At 31.1% G+C, this 15,174-nt stretch overlaps 1 long non-coding RNA gene across 1 annotated transcript; it reads right to left on the bottom strand.

Moving 5' to 3' along the window:
- Positions 1 to 13,913: 13,913 nt before the first annotated feature.
- Positions 13,914 to 14,766, bottom strand: LOC109119139 (uncharacterized). Its single transcript, XR_002026355.1, has 2 exons — positions 14,476 to 14,766; positions 13,914 to 14,374 (listed from the first exon to the last, which is right to left on the bottom strand). It is a non-coding gene; the product is annotated as an uncharacterized lncRNA (long non-coding RNA).
- Positions 14,767 to 15,174: the final 408 nt, after the last annotated feature.

Genomic DNA, 15,174 nt, shown 5'->3' with positions numbered 1-15,174 from the left:
GAATACATGTGAACTTAGAGCGAATGAATACAAGTGTGAAATAAGAGCGAATAAATGCAATCCCTTGTTCTTTTGTTTTCTGTATCCTTGTCGCCCATGTATTTTTTGTAGTGTGATAGTTGGCTAATTTGTTGCGTTTTTTTAAAAAATAAAAATAAATTGTCACACATTTTAAGCTTCACAATGAAAATTGTATTAATTGATAGAGTCTAAAAGTACATATGAATAAAACACACATACCACAAATGATAAACACTTAAACTATAGCTACAAATCATATATTATTAAAAGTGGGAAGAATTAAAGTACAAAGTTGAATTACCTTTTTATCCCTATACTGAATTGAAATATTGTAAAGTATTTATATTAAATAATTATTAACTACTAATCCAACAGAAAAATTAATTTTTAATCATTAGTTATGAGTTACACCTCCTCCAACATGACTATTAATCATTTTCGGTGTTCTAAGCATCAAAATCAGTTTTTTAAGCATCAAGATATTTTTCGATTTTCTTTAGATATATATTTAATTAAATTAAATTAATGTTACAACAAATGCATGGAATCTCTTTAGTAAGGAATATGAATAGCTAACTTCATTAAATCTATATATATCTTAGTCTATTATCATTTCTTTATTTTTCGTCCTCTGTATTTGTTCTAGATATTTTTTATATTTGTTTTACTTTAATATATATCTTTTTCTTGATTCGTTTTTGCTAATTATTAATCCTTATTTATTTTTCTCATGTTTCAGGTTTTTATCTTACGATTTTGAATTTTTCGCTTCTCATTCACATCATCATGTAAGTAATAAGTATGATGTTCGTTTCACAAAAAAATAATGTAATCTGTAGAAAAATCGTGATATGTATGACATTTTTTAGTAGGATAAATGATATAGACTTTAGATTCATACAAAATTATTATTTCTTTGAGTGGATGTTTTTTGAAAATATACACTTAATATTTTTAAATAAGATATTTTAAATATTTCAACTATTTATATCAAGTTTCTTATTTGTGAGCATAGCTCGATTATGTTATATTCCGTTATATGATTTATATCTTAATAAGTTAATTAATATTTTCCACGCAAATTTACATATGAAAGAACTCATAATCTTGAATCAAACAAAGAAAGTTGTAAGTATAATTGGATTTTTATATATCGATTAAATTTTCTAATGCTACTAATTATTAACTATCTCTATCGCAAATAAGTACTATTTTTAAAAGTGTATCTCATGACATGACATTTATAATAATACATTATCCACCTTAAAAAAAACATATGTTGATCAGTATTTGTACAAATGAAATACAATTTTTATTCGGCAACAACTTTTTGATATGCATGTGTCTATAAAAATGAGGTTACAATTTCTTACACAGAATACAAACTGTAAAATGTGTAAAACACTTGCAAACATAATCAACGTTACTTATGTTAGATAGAAACTATTTGTTGTGAAAATATTTAAAAAGTAAGGGTTATGTTGTATTAAGTATAAGATATATTAAAACTATATAAGAAAAATATTACATATATAGACCAATTCAATTGATTGTATATAACTACAAACAATTATACTTCTCTTTCAAAATTTAGTTACTCAATACTACTTGCTAGTTCTAGTAGAGCATCTATATCATTTAATTCTTTTTGTACTAATTAACACAGGACACATGTGCAATGCACATACCTAGAAACAAGTTCTTAATAAGGAAAGTAGTCACCTTCTATATCCTACATACCAACTTTAATTTTTCAAGCTTACATGCAGTGATACTATCTTTTTGAATTTTATGAAAAGTCAAGTGGTCATTTTTGGAGCCTTTTTCAATACTATATCACCAATTTTATCATACCACTTCGTACACCATGAAAAAATTTCAAGAAAATTGCCTTTGTTTAGCAGATGGATCATCTTCATGATGTCCACAAAATGTCAATCCTTGATCAAGAGAAGTCTCACCACTTTACTTGAACCCTTTAAACGATTTTTGTGGTCAAGCTTGGTTGATTGGATAACTTAACAAATGTGACTTGAATTGATTGTTCTTGTCGCATTAGATCTTCACACTTGTTGAGAATATGTCACATGATATTGCAGAAAAAAAAGTTAGTTATTTTTAAGGTTTTAAAATTATTTTATTAGAGTTTTATGTGACCTGAGTTCATAAATTAGTTCTTTTATTTGTTATTTGAATTTTAATGACATATTTTCTATTTTTTGTTAGGAATTATATCTCTGAATTATAGATAAATTTCTTTGAAAATTCTACAGTAATTTCTCTTAAATCTTTCTTTTTTATTTTCTTAATTTATTTTAAAAAATTAACAATTGGTATCAGAGTCTCCTTCTTGAGGGACCTGTGAGTAGAATAATAGATTTCGAATATAGTTTTTCACGAATGACTCCTATTTTTTATGGTGAAAATTATCAACTATGGGCTGTGAGAATCAAAACTTACTTGGAGGCTCTTAATTTTTGAAAAGTCGTGGAAGAAGATTATGAAATTAAACCTCTATCAAATAATTCAACCGTGACCCAAATCAAGAGTCACAAGAAAAAGAAAATCATTATGTCCAAGACAAAACCAACTTTGTCTTTTACTATTTCGACAACTATTTTCATGAAAATCATGACTCTCACATCACCAAAAGAAATTTGAAATTATCTAAAGAAAGAATATATTGTAGATGAAAAAATACGAGGAATGAATGTATTAAATTTAATGAGGAAATTCAAATTGCAGAGAATAAAAGAATCAGAAATAGTTGTGGAATACTGTGGCACATTGCTTGGTATTGTCAACAAGGTAAGATTACTAGGCACTGAATTTAAACATACAACAATTGCTGAAGAAGTTCTTGTTCCAGTGCCAGAAAGATATGAAACATGTATCACAATCTTGAAAAACACACAAGATTTGTTCAAAATTACCTTGGCAAAATTGTTAAATTCTTTGCAGACAGGGGAACAAAGGAGGCTTATGAGGCAAGATGACATGGTTGAAGGAGCATTGATATCCAGCCACAATCTCAAAGCAAGGATAATTCTTGAAGAATTACCCACCTTGTCAGCATTGTGGCGAAAATGGACATCATCCATATAGATATTGAAAGAGACCATATGCACAATGTAAGATCTGTACACAACTTGGTCATGAAGCTTTGATTAGCAAAAACAAATTTTAAAAGGATGAAACAGTTGCCAAAGTCATTACTGAGAAGAAGAATGCCACTTATTTGTGGCAACTTGTTTTCAACCAAAAAATCTGATTTTTGAATAATTGATAGTGGTATAAACCACATGAAATATGAAAGAAATCTTTTTAAAGAGTTCATTCCTATGAAAAGTAAGAAAGTCAAAATTGGGAATGGTGATTGTATTCACACAAAATAAAAAAGGTATGTTGCTATTAAAACAAATTCAAATACAAAAATAATTTCAGATGTTCTTTATGTGCATGATATTGAAAATAGTTTGTTTAGTATTGGTCAGTTAATAGAAAAAGGATTTAAATTACTATTTGGAGACAAATATTATTGAATATTTTATCCTACTAAGCAAGAGATTTTACAAAGATGAAAGGTAAGAGCTTCTTATTTCAATACAACAAAAATTCACACAAGTCTTGCAAAGCAAAAGATGAATTGACAAATTTGTTCACAAGGTCAATTTCATATGAGACTACAATCTACAATTCCTGATCCAAACAGGAGTGTTGAGAATATGTCTCAGGATATTGCACAAAATAAAACGTTAGTTATTTTAAAGGCTTTTTTAATTATTTTATTAGACTCCTATGTGACTTGAATTTAGGAGTTCGTTCTTTTATTTGTTATTTAAATTTTACAAGATATTTTTCTATTTTTAGTTAGGATTTATATCTATAAATGTATGTCTCTGCATTATTAAAAAAATAATTTCCTTTGAAAATTTTGCACTATTTTTTCTCTTCAATCTTTCTCTATTATTTTCTTAATTTATTTACTAAAAAAACAAATACACTTCTTCTTTGCTTGATTTTAGGCATTGTTTGACTTACCAATATGCATATCTATTTTTTTTGTGTCAACTCTTGACCTTATACTTGGAAATGTTTCACATCCACCTTGAAGAATGCTTTCATCTTGAAATAAATAACACAAACAATAAGTTGCATCGCCAGTCACACTATACTCCAACCAATCATGATATTTTAAAATCATTTGCGATTAAAACGACGTTTTAACCCATAATATCAGTTTGAGGAAACTCGTGAATTCGAGGTTGATGAGGACATATTTGGATATGTGATCGTCTAATTTCATCATGTCCATTCAGATGATAGTGTTGAATGGGTACTTTTTTTTTTTGGATATGTCGGTAAAGGTTTCAAATCTACTACTTGTTTCGATCTTTTAGAGGAATGATGAGTTTCTTCTAATTGGTTCAAGTTTTCTTCCACTCGAGGAGCATTTTGAACGGATGAACTTGATTGTGGCAATTTGAAGGATATAGGAGAGAAAAATCTATTCATTTGATATTCAACTTGTATTACCAAATTAAAATTTTAATAAGAAAGTAACTAACAAAGCATTGTTAAATAAATGAAATTTCAATTAAATTATCTTGCAATTTGCATTGCTTAACTAAAATAAATTGTCATAGCATCTGTTTAACTTGACATTACTATGTCAAAGCATTCTACTCAAGTTATATCATTGAAACAAAAAACTACAATTTAGACAATGCACTTTTTTGAGGCTAAGAGCACAAACCAGATACATATCTGACTATATAAACAGTGTCAACATATTTGAAAAAGATTACAGTGACTTATGAATTAATGAGACACTAAGTAACAAGGTGAACGAAAAATCAGGTCTCAATATAAACTAAGAAGATAAAAAAATATTATGAATGATTTCTCCTCATTCATCATTTAACAAATAAAAACAAACTATTAAACAATATAATTATAACCATAATTTTCAAATTTGAATACATAGAAATATACCTAATATTATTTGTAATTTTTCATTGATCTAAGAATGATAAGGATCTTTTTAGTTAGAGAAATAAAACATAACCCCAATAATCATATATGTATATAGAAAATACTAGAATCAAGAGCGTAAAACAAACTTGATGGATATTGACTATTGATGCGAGAATTGAGAGAAGGATAGTCATTTTTCTTCAACAAAAAAATATGCTCAAATTTTTGGGGATGAAAATTAAGAGAGACTCAAGAAGTGTTCAACAAAGAAAAAGACAAAGCTTTTTCAGAATTGAGAATAATAGGAATTCATACTTTTTAGTTGAGTTCTTTTTTTAAAAAACGAAAACCAAAAACAAAAAGAATGAAAGTTGTTAACTATTGGACTTTTAAATGTAAAAGTAAAAAGTTGTTGTACTTTTTATAGTTTCCAAGTAACTAAAGGGAGAAAATTAAATGAAAGGTGTCAAATAAGTCTTGGTTTTGTTTTTGGTGTCCATTTGATAAAGAGATGGTCAAATATTCTTTAAAATGTAATTAAGTAAATTCAGATCAAATTAACATTTAAAAAACTGTCATGACCCAAAACGAGCCGCGAGTGACACCCACACTTATCCGACTATGTGAGCGAACCAACAAATCTGAACCCCAACATTTCAACCATAATAAACAGAATATAATGCGAAAGACTTAAAACTCATTAACGAAAATCGATTAAATAACTTCTATAACTCAATACTTATCATTCCCAAAATCTGAAGTCATCACACCAAGAACATCTATCCTCAAATTTCTAAGTCTAAGAATATTCAAGAACTAAAATAAGTAAAAGAATGTCCATGTCCGAACTTCAAGACATCACGACGTGAAGGAGAGAATCCAGCACGAGCTAGGAGTAATAGCTCACCCTGAAATCTGGTGTGCTGTAGACTGGCTAGAGTTGCGGACGAGTTGAAGTCGATGGTACGTTTGCTGCACTCCACAAATAACAAAGAAGAGAATTACAAGTAGGGGTCAGTACAAGGCACAAGTACTGAGTAGATATCATCGGCCAACTCAAAATAGAAATCAATATATATTAAACAATAGTATAAAATCAACTACAACACTTAACTGGTGACAACAACAAGTACGATAATCATTGACAACAACACTAAACACACCCATGAGGACTCAAGCCTCCACACCATACTCATTTGGGAAAAATAGGTTCTTTAAGTTGAGTATATTACTATAATTCAAGATTCATTCTCTTTATTCCTCTTGTGTTGGGATGTGACACTCCGATCCCCTAATACTACGTGTCGGTTCGTGACACCCGATCCTCTAATACTACGTGTCGATTCGTGACACTCGATCCCCTAATACTATGTGTCGGTTCGTGACACCCGATCCCCTAATACTACGTGTCGGTTCGTGACACCCAATCCCTTAATACTACGTGTCAGTTCGTGACACCCGATCCCCTAATACTATGTGTCAGTTCGTGACACCCGATCCCCTAATACTATGTGTCGGTTCGTGACACCCGATCCATTAACCTCATTCTTTTAGTTCATCAAGCCTTCTTTTATATCAAGGCATCATCATTAATAGAGTGGATTTAAGGTTTTTAAGATTCCACAGTATCATCATTATAATCCATCACCTTTTACATAATTACAACATGCAACAACACAATTAAGCATATAGAAGACTTTACAATACCACCAATACATATCAATCGCTATTTAGAGTTTACTATAAAATAGCATAAACCATAACCTACCTCTACCGAAGAATCGTGATCAAGCAAGCTACTTCTCAAAGCCTTTGGTTTCCTCTTCACTTCTCCCTCTCTCGTTCGTTCTCCCCTCTTCTCTCTGTTCTTTCTATTTTTCCTTACTCAAACTCTTTTTCTTTTACCCTAATTATCATATAATTAATTATAAAAGATGATAAAAGTAACCCACTATTTATTTCAAGGTTATCTCCTTTAACCCCCAAGTAAATAAGTTATTAAACTTACCCACTAATTTCATACTATTTGTCATAAATAGTCCAAAACGCCCCTTAAAAACTTTAGCAGAAATCCAACCCAGTCAAGGTTACGCAGCTCGTGACGGCCCGTCGTGCTTGCGACGGTCCGTCCTGCAGGGTCGCCACAGAGTTCAAAGAGTCGAATTCATTAAAGAGCTCTGTGACGGTCCGTCGTGCCTATGATGGTCCGTGCTGCTCTTCCGTCGCGAAGTTCAGAGAGTTGATTCCCCGTACCCAAATTTCAGAGTTTAAGTGTTTTGGCACGAAGACCCTCGACGATCCGTCGTGACCATGACGGTCCGTCGTGTGCTCCGTCGACACAGTCAGTTTTTTTTATCATAGTGATTCTAATGCTCGAAACGACTAAACAGGTCGTTACAGAAACTTTCTTAATCTTTTATAAAATATAAAAATTCTATATTTCAATCCAAATCATTTAAAAAAATAAAAAATTCTGTTCTCCTTCTCTTCTCTCTTCTTCTCCCAACATTCTCTCTTTCGTTTTTCTACTTTTTCATTTTTTAATCCGAAAGTCCGACTAGACTATTTCTATTTTCTTCCTCTTTCTCTCCGACTATCTCCGTCATTTTCCTAATTATCTCCAGTCATGACTCTCTCTTCTTTCTGAACTGAAATCGTAATCGAGTTAAAATGGGTAAGTTATTTTTGAATTTTTTCTTGGATTAATAAACAATAAACCAATCGTGACTCTCTCTTCTTTCTGAACTGAAATCGTAATCAACTTAAAATGGGTGAGTTATTTTTAATTTTTTTCTTGGATTAATGAACAATAAGACGTTCTGTAAATGTAAAAATTGAATAATGAAGTAATGGTGCCTATTATTTATTTTTTTGAAAGATAATCAACGAACACAAAAAACCCCTAATTTTGAGAAAATGTATATGTATTAGTAAAATTAAGTGAAAAGTCTTTTTTGTTGTTCTTTTTGTTGCCATTTTGTTGATATACTTTTAGAATTATAGTCTTGTTCAATTGTCCAACATATATTTTATTTGTTGAAAGATGTATCATGATATGTTGCCACATCTTAATGATATGTTGATGCATAGTCCAACATTCATCATATGTTGTAACATCTCACTTATGCATTAGGGCAACAAAATGGTCATCTATGTCAACAAAAAAATTATTTGTGGCAAAAATAGATACATTTGTGCCAATATATGATTCATCTGTGGCAACATAAGATTTATATGTGGCAACAGTAGATACATATGTAGCAACATAATGTTAATTTATGGAAACAAACTATCCATCTATGGCAACATAATGTTTATATTATTTTATAATGAATTGTAAACTCTCAACTTTTTTTATTTACCTTGTAGATGCAATGATACAACAAGCTTCATCCATGACAACAACTCAATCTTTTATTAGTCTTGCTTCCTCTTCTAACGTCAAATGCTCTTTTTTCTTATGCGAAGAATGTGAGCAACAACATGAATATTTTATTAATCGTGTTAAAAAACTCACTGATATTTTTAAGAAAATGTCTCATAATATTGATGTCCAAAGATCGACTAAAATTTCACAGCCTTTAAAGTGTAGGAGGTTGAAAAAATCTATTTCTCAAACACTTTCAATAATTAGTGAGAAGAAAGAGAAAGAGAAGAAGGCAAAGGAGGAGAAGGATAAGAAGGAAAAGGAGAAAGAGAAAGAGAAGAAGTCAAAGGAGGAGAAGGAGAAGAAGGAAAAGAAAGAGAAGGAGAAGGATAAGAAGGAGGAGAAGGATAAGAAGAAGGAGAAGCATAAAGAGAAGGAGGAGAAGAAGAAGGATAAGAAGAAGGAGAAGGAGAAGGAGAAGGAGAAGGAGAAGAAGGAGAAGTAGAATAAGAAGGACAAGTAGAAAGAAAAAGATAAAACAAAATAGAAAGAGAAGAAAGTTGAAGTCGTCATTTGTGATGTGAAGACAATATCCATTTGAAGGTTTTACCATTGACGGCGAGGGTCCAACTGAACTAATGTCATCCTTCTCAAAATGGATAAATGAGGGTCTTTACAAGCATCATGCAACAAAGTAAAATCGTTCAACTATTATTAGTATTTCTTCTTGCTGTCCAGTATATAATTATTTATAATAATCACACAATTGCAGAAGAGAAAAGGATGATCAATACTTATTCAGTTACCCGAATATGATTTTGTAGTTGCATTTTCAAGGAATAAGGACTGGTTCTACGTAATGTCTCAACCCAATAAGTGCTGGCCTGATGAGGTAAAAACATGTCCACTTTTATGTTTTGATTAATATATGAATATATATATAAATTAATACAGAGATACACTTCTTTGATGCATCTGTGCAATATGGGCATGTCATTTTTTACTATTTGAGTTAAAAGTCGAAGCAACAGAGTCATTATAATTATCGATATACCACTACTAGTTATTTTTTTTTTCAAAATACACATTGACAATGCTAGTGTTGTTCCTGAATATGAGGATAAAATCGTTGGCACTATGAAAGAGTTTGGTATAGCTTGTTGACTGCCTTGACAATTGACTTATGATGTTTATGTCCCTATAAATAGTAATGAGGACTTCCATTGAGTCTTGGCAGTAGTTGCATTGAAGGAACGGTGCATAAAAGTATATGATTTGATGTCTTCATCTAGGTCTAACAGAAAATTGTCCTTCGAGATTCAAAAGTTGTCTACAATGTTGCCAAAGTACCTTGAGTTAAGTAAATTTTTTTTAGCAAAAAAAGCGAACCAACTGTCAGTTCTTGAATGTTACCAAGGAAATAACAAATCTCACCCATTCGAAGTCAGAAATGTTAATGGTATTGCCCAACAAGAAAGCAGTAGTTTGTAAGTAAAACATTATTTTTTTGTCTTATGAATATTGAAATGTGATGTAATTATATTTTCTAATTAATGATATACAATGTAGAAATTGTGGACTTTTTTCCGCTGTGTATGCTGAGTTTTTGAGTGATGGTTAAAAGTATCATCTTGTGGACTTAGTGCTGAAACCCTTCACATGAGATATGTTTCACTCCTAGGGAATTATGAGATTTAAAGGCTCAAAATGACTATGTTAGTAACAATGAAGACCCATAGAGGCCTAGACCTACAAAAGTAAAGATCAATGAAAATGTTGTGGTTAACACCATTGATTAGATAGGTGGTTATGTATATCATTGTGAATTACCTTTTTGTTGATAAGTTGTATAAAATAATTGGTGAAGTGTTAATTTTATTTGATAATATTAATATAAATAATTTTTATGATTATTTTGATTTTGTTTGAACAAATGTCAATTATGATGGAAAGGAAAAAATGTGATTTCTATGGCAACATATATAACTTTTGTTTTAAAAGAACGCCACATAATTATCTGCATGTGTACCAACAAAAAGGATACATGTGGTAACATATTTCATATAAAGGAGATATGTGGTAAGATATGTCACATAAAGGATATATGTGACACCTTTATACTATATAACATATGTCACACAGAAAGGTGGTATGTGACCCAACAAAACATATATATGTGGCAACATATGTCACACTTTGAATTGTCAAAAGTAAAAAAAAAAACAAAAAAAACTTTGATACAATTGTCCCTTCATTTTCCCTCTCTCCACTCTCTTTCTCCTCTCTTCTATAAAAGTCGTTTCCTATTTCAATTTTTTTACTAATATTAGTTTTCTTTTCTCCTGTTTCCTTTTTTCTCTTCATCTCGTTTCATTATTCCTTTCTTCACAGATTATTGTTCTTGCAATATTCTCTAGAACATCAGTGATAATCTGGTGCGATCCTCTTCTACAGCAAGGCATCGTTGTCTTCATCATTTCTAGTTTATCGTTGATATCTTCTCAGGTAATATTTTATTAGGGTTTGAAATGCATGCTTACTTGTTTGCCGTGTTTTTAGTGGTTTTATCACTCTTTTGGTTGTGTAGTTATTCTTTTTTGAAATATTTTCTAATTTCAAAAGACTTCATTGTTGTTCGTTGGATAGGGTTTAGGGAGGTTTTTTTTGTTGGTTCATGTATGACATTGCATCGTATATGTTGTTTCTATTGTTGTGTACTGTGTTGTGTATTTTAAAGAGTTCTATTGAAGCTCATGTATGACATTCAAATATTTTTTTTTGTGGTTGCTGATACAAGGGGTACAAATATAATGACTCCTGTCAAAAGAAAAATTGATACATCTGACACAACAAAGATTCAGAAGAAGGCTAGGCCTAAAATTCCTAGAAAGAGGAATGAAAATACCACTCTTTTAGAAGAACTTGCATCTGAAGTAGTTTCTTCTTATCAAGTAGAACTATAATTTTCTTAAAAAGAATATGAAGAAATAGAAAAAAAAAAAATGAGGTTAATGATGATGGAGAAAGAGCAGTAGTAGTTGAGGAAGAAGAAGGAAAAAAATATAGAAGTAGTTGACGAAGAAGAAGGACAAAATAAAGAGTTGGTTAAGCAATAAGAAGAAAAAATAAATGAAGTTGATGAGGAAGAACAAGAACTTCATGAAGTTTGCGATGCTTCTGGTGATGATGAGATTAAAATTATAAATGCAAAACTTTTCCTGTGCATCTACAACCTAATGCTAATGGTTATAACATTATTGTGTCAGTATTGGGAAAGCCTTTCAACAATTTCAAGGCTATCCTCAAGAGAAGTCATTTAGAAGATTTTTTTAAGTCTAGTTGTTTCGATTATTTTCTTGATTTATCCAATGATACAACTCCAAATTTTTAAATGACCATGGTTTATAAAATTCTGAAAAGAAGGATGAGAATGTAATTAATTATTGTGGCATACCAATCTTCTTTGACATAAGAGAGTTTGTCATAGTTATAGGGTTTAAATGTCATCCTCTTCTTGAGCCCGTCCCTGAATACATTGTCAAAAAAAAATCACGAAGAAGAAAGAGAGGAGTAAAAAAAGAAGCGGGACAACAATCACTATCAACTGAGGAGCAGGACTTGATATCCCTTGTTGGCAAAAGCTTCAAAAATTCTGACTTAATATATTTGTTAGAACACGGGGATACACCAAGGAAGCATAAGGAGTCGTTGTGCTTACTTTGGTTTACACATAATATACTTTTGCCGAAAGATTTCAACAACAACATACAATTTAAATGGGTGAATTTCCGTCAGGATATTGAGGATTTCAATAACTACCCTTGGGTCATGAATGCTTTGAATTAACTCTCAAATACCTTTTAAACCTGTAGGAGCAAAGACCAGTAACTTGTTTGTTTTTTCATGGGCTTTCATGCTAAAGCTAAATGTTCTTAATATTTTTATATTATATTGAATAATTCAACATTAAATTTGTGACATGTTTTCCTTTTTTATAGGCTTGGGCATTTGAAGTCATTCCTCATTTGATCCATCAATTAATTGCAGAAGAAAAGATCTCATCTCCAAGGATATTGAGATGGTTGAGACATTAAAAATAAAATCTACCAAATGGGCATATTCTAGATATCTTTAACCCTTCTCTTGATGCAATACGTTATTAGTATATTACACTCTTACGTTGTAACAGATGACTCTTATGTTGCTATAGATGATCAATTTGTTGCAACATGTGATAGAAATGTTCCTACAGATGCCTATTTGTGTCAACCTATCACACATTTGTAGAAACATGACACATATGTTGCAACATATCACCCATCTGTAGCGGCATATGACCCGTCTATGGCAATATGTTACACAAATGTTGCTACAGATGCCCATATGTGTCAAACCATCACACATCTATAGCAACATATCACACATATGTGACAACATATCACCCATCTGTAGCAACATATGACATATCTGTAGCAACATATGACCCAAATATACTTACAGATGACTCATTTTTATAATTTTAGGTTGTGCATCCATGACTTTTCCTAACAGAAAATGAATTGCAAATGCCATGTCTAATTACTCTATGGTTGGTTAAACCTTATGTGATCCTGTTGTGGATAGAGTTATAATGGAATTGGCTGGAGTAACAACCATCAAAAGAGACAGAGTTATTAATGAATTAGTTGTTTTTATTGTATTGGCGTTGGTGTGGTGCTGGTGTTGGTGCTGGTGCTAGACAAGACCAATGGGCTACCTCTTGTAGAAGATGTTGTGGCTTTCTCTATGAGAAGTGCAAGAAACAAAAATTAAGATTCTATAATGTATCTTTAAACATTGAATCAAGTTGTCAATGAATTTAAAAACAAGAGGGGGTCAAGGTCATTCTATCAAAGAATGTTCGACATCCATATACTCCATACGCTAAGAGGAGGAAAGAATCATTTGCCAAGGCAATACAAAATCTGAAAAAGAAGATGTTTGAAGAATTGCCAAGGGCCGTAATAGAGGAAGTGAAGAAGTACAAAAAGTTGAATATTTATAAACGTGCGAGTGTAGCTGAAAGAACTTAAGTGTTGAGTCTGACGGGTGCAAAGAATATTCGAATAGAATACGACATGTATACTTTTACAGGACAAGATTTCAGGAACACGACAAGTATGAAAGTTTGATGGGATAACTGGGTAATTCTTCAAATTATAATGCATGTCTGTTTTATCTTTTCAATGACTACTCTTCTTTACTCTTTAATATTATTTTTTTCAGCATATTGATGAAATTCTTAACCTCATGCATCAGAGGCATGAGACATACTCGGAAGACTATGATCCCACAAATAGAATTCTAGATCTTAACTTCTATACCAACTTCCTAAAAAGATATAAAGAACTGAGCGATGATGCAACAACCGTTGGTGGTAGAAACATTAAACAATTAGTAGATGAGTTTGAATGGGATGAAGATATGATTGACTACGTCAGGGGCACTAGGCCATATCCTGGAGGCATGAATTGGATTGGTGCAAAAAGAATTTTGACAGTCATGAACATGAACAATATCCATTTTGTGACTCTCGAGATAATTTTGCACGATGGTCACATGAATGCTTATAAATGTCTGCTGAAGGGTATGGAACATACCAAATTTTTGACATACATACAATCGGTCTTCAAGTTGCTACCTAAATTTTTGATGTAGAGTGGAATAATGAATTATTTTTAGATGATTTTAATGGTTGTACACAACTATATAAGAATTGTCTATCCTCTATAGTATTCTTCTTGGTAATGCTTAATAATACAAGAGAAATAACACAAAGATTAGTTTTCACATGCTACAACATTTGGTCTTCTTCTTCTCCTTCATCCCCCATTCGATACTTCTTTTAATATGACTTTCATCATCAGTTTTCAACCCCCTAATTTTGTTCGCCAATCTGAGAATAACGAACTTGGATCGTATATCAACATCTTCATGAACCCTCCATCTAAAGAAGTTGCATGTATTCTCCTAAAATACACACCACAAAGAAAGAAATTTAAATTATAAAAAAAATAAAATAAAGAGATCTGAAGTATCCAAAAGAATAATATGTAAAAATGAACATATACGATAGCGTGGACAAGACCAAAATCTTCGACCTATATTGTCCTTCGACCATGAAGTTTGCATTAAAAGTAAGTTTCATGTTTGCAATAGATTTTCGCACTCAACATGGTATCATTTTCATCACTACAAATTTGATTTATTATTGCATTTGACATCATATCAAAAGTAACAAATACAAACAAAACTCATTCATTAGATCTATATTTCAAAGAATCACATTGTTACACAACCAGATATGGGAAAATCCTGAAATTTAATTTAACCAAAGGCCAATCAAATTAGTTGTGTGTTAAAAAAAGATTAAAAAAGATTGACAGATAAAAGAATGATAAAAATGAAATAATATCATTACATCCCGAGAGATCCGAGATCCATGCGAAGTGAGAGGTTGTATCAGATAGATAGAGAGAAAAAAAGTGCCAAGACTGATGTGGCAAGGATGAAGAAATTGAAAATACTATTCTTGAAATGAAAATGAAAACCTATATATATATATATATATATATATATATATATATATATATATATATATATATATATATATATATATTGGTCTATTGGGCCAATTTTAGTTTTTGTTTTACAAAATGGGCTTGCGTATGATTGGGACAATTTTATAAAGTACTTACACGTTTTAAAAGTTTTTGCCACATAAGTCAGGTTTGTTGCAATTTTGCCAATAGAATCTGCATATGTTGGCA

Source organism: Solanum lycopersicum, chromosome 12 (genome assembly GCF_036512215.1).
Source record: "Solanum lycopersicum chromosome 12, SLM_r2.1".
Lineage (NCBI taxonomy): Eukaryota > Viridiplantae > Streptophyta > Magnoliopsida > Solanales > Solanaceae > Solanum > Solanum lycopersicum.
This window is presented reverse-complemented; position numbering and strand designations above follow the sequence as displayed.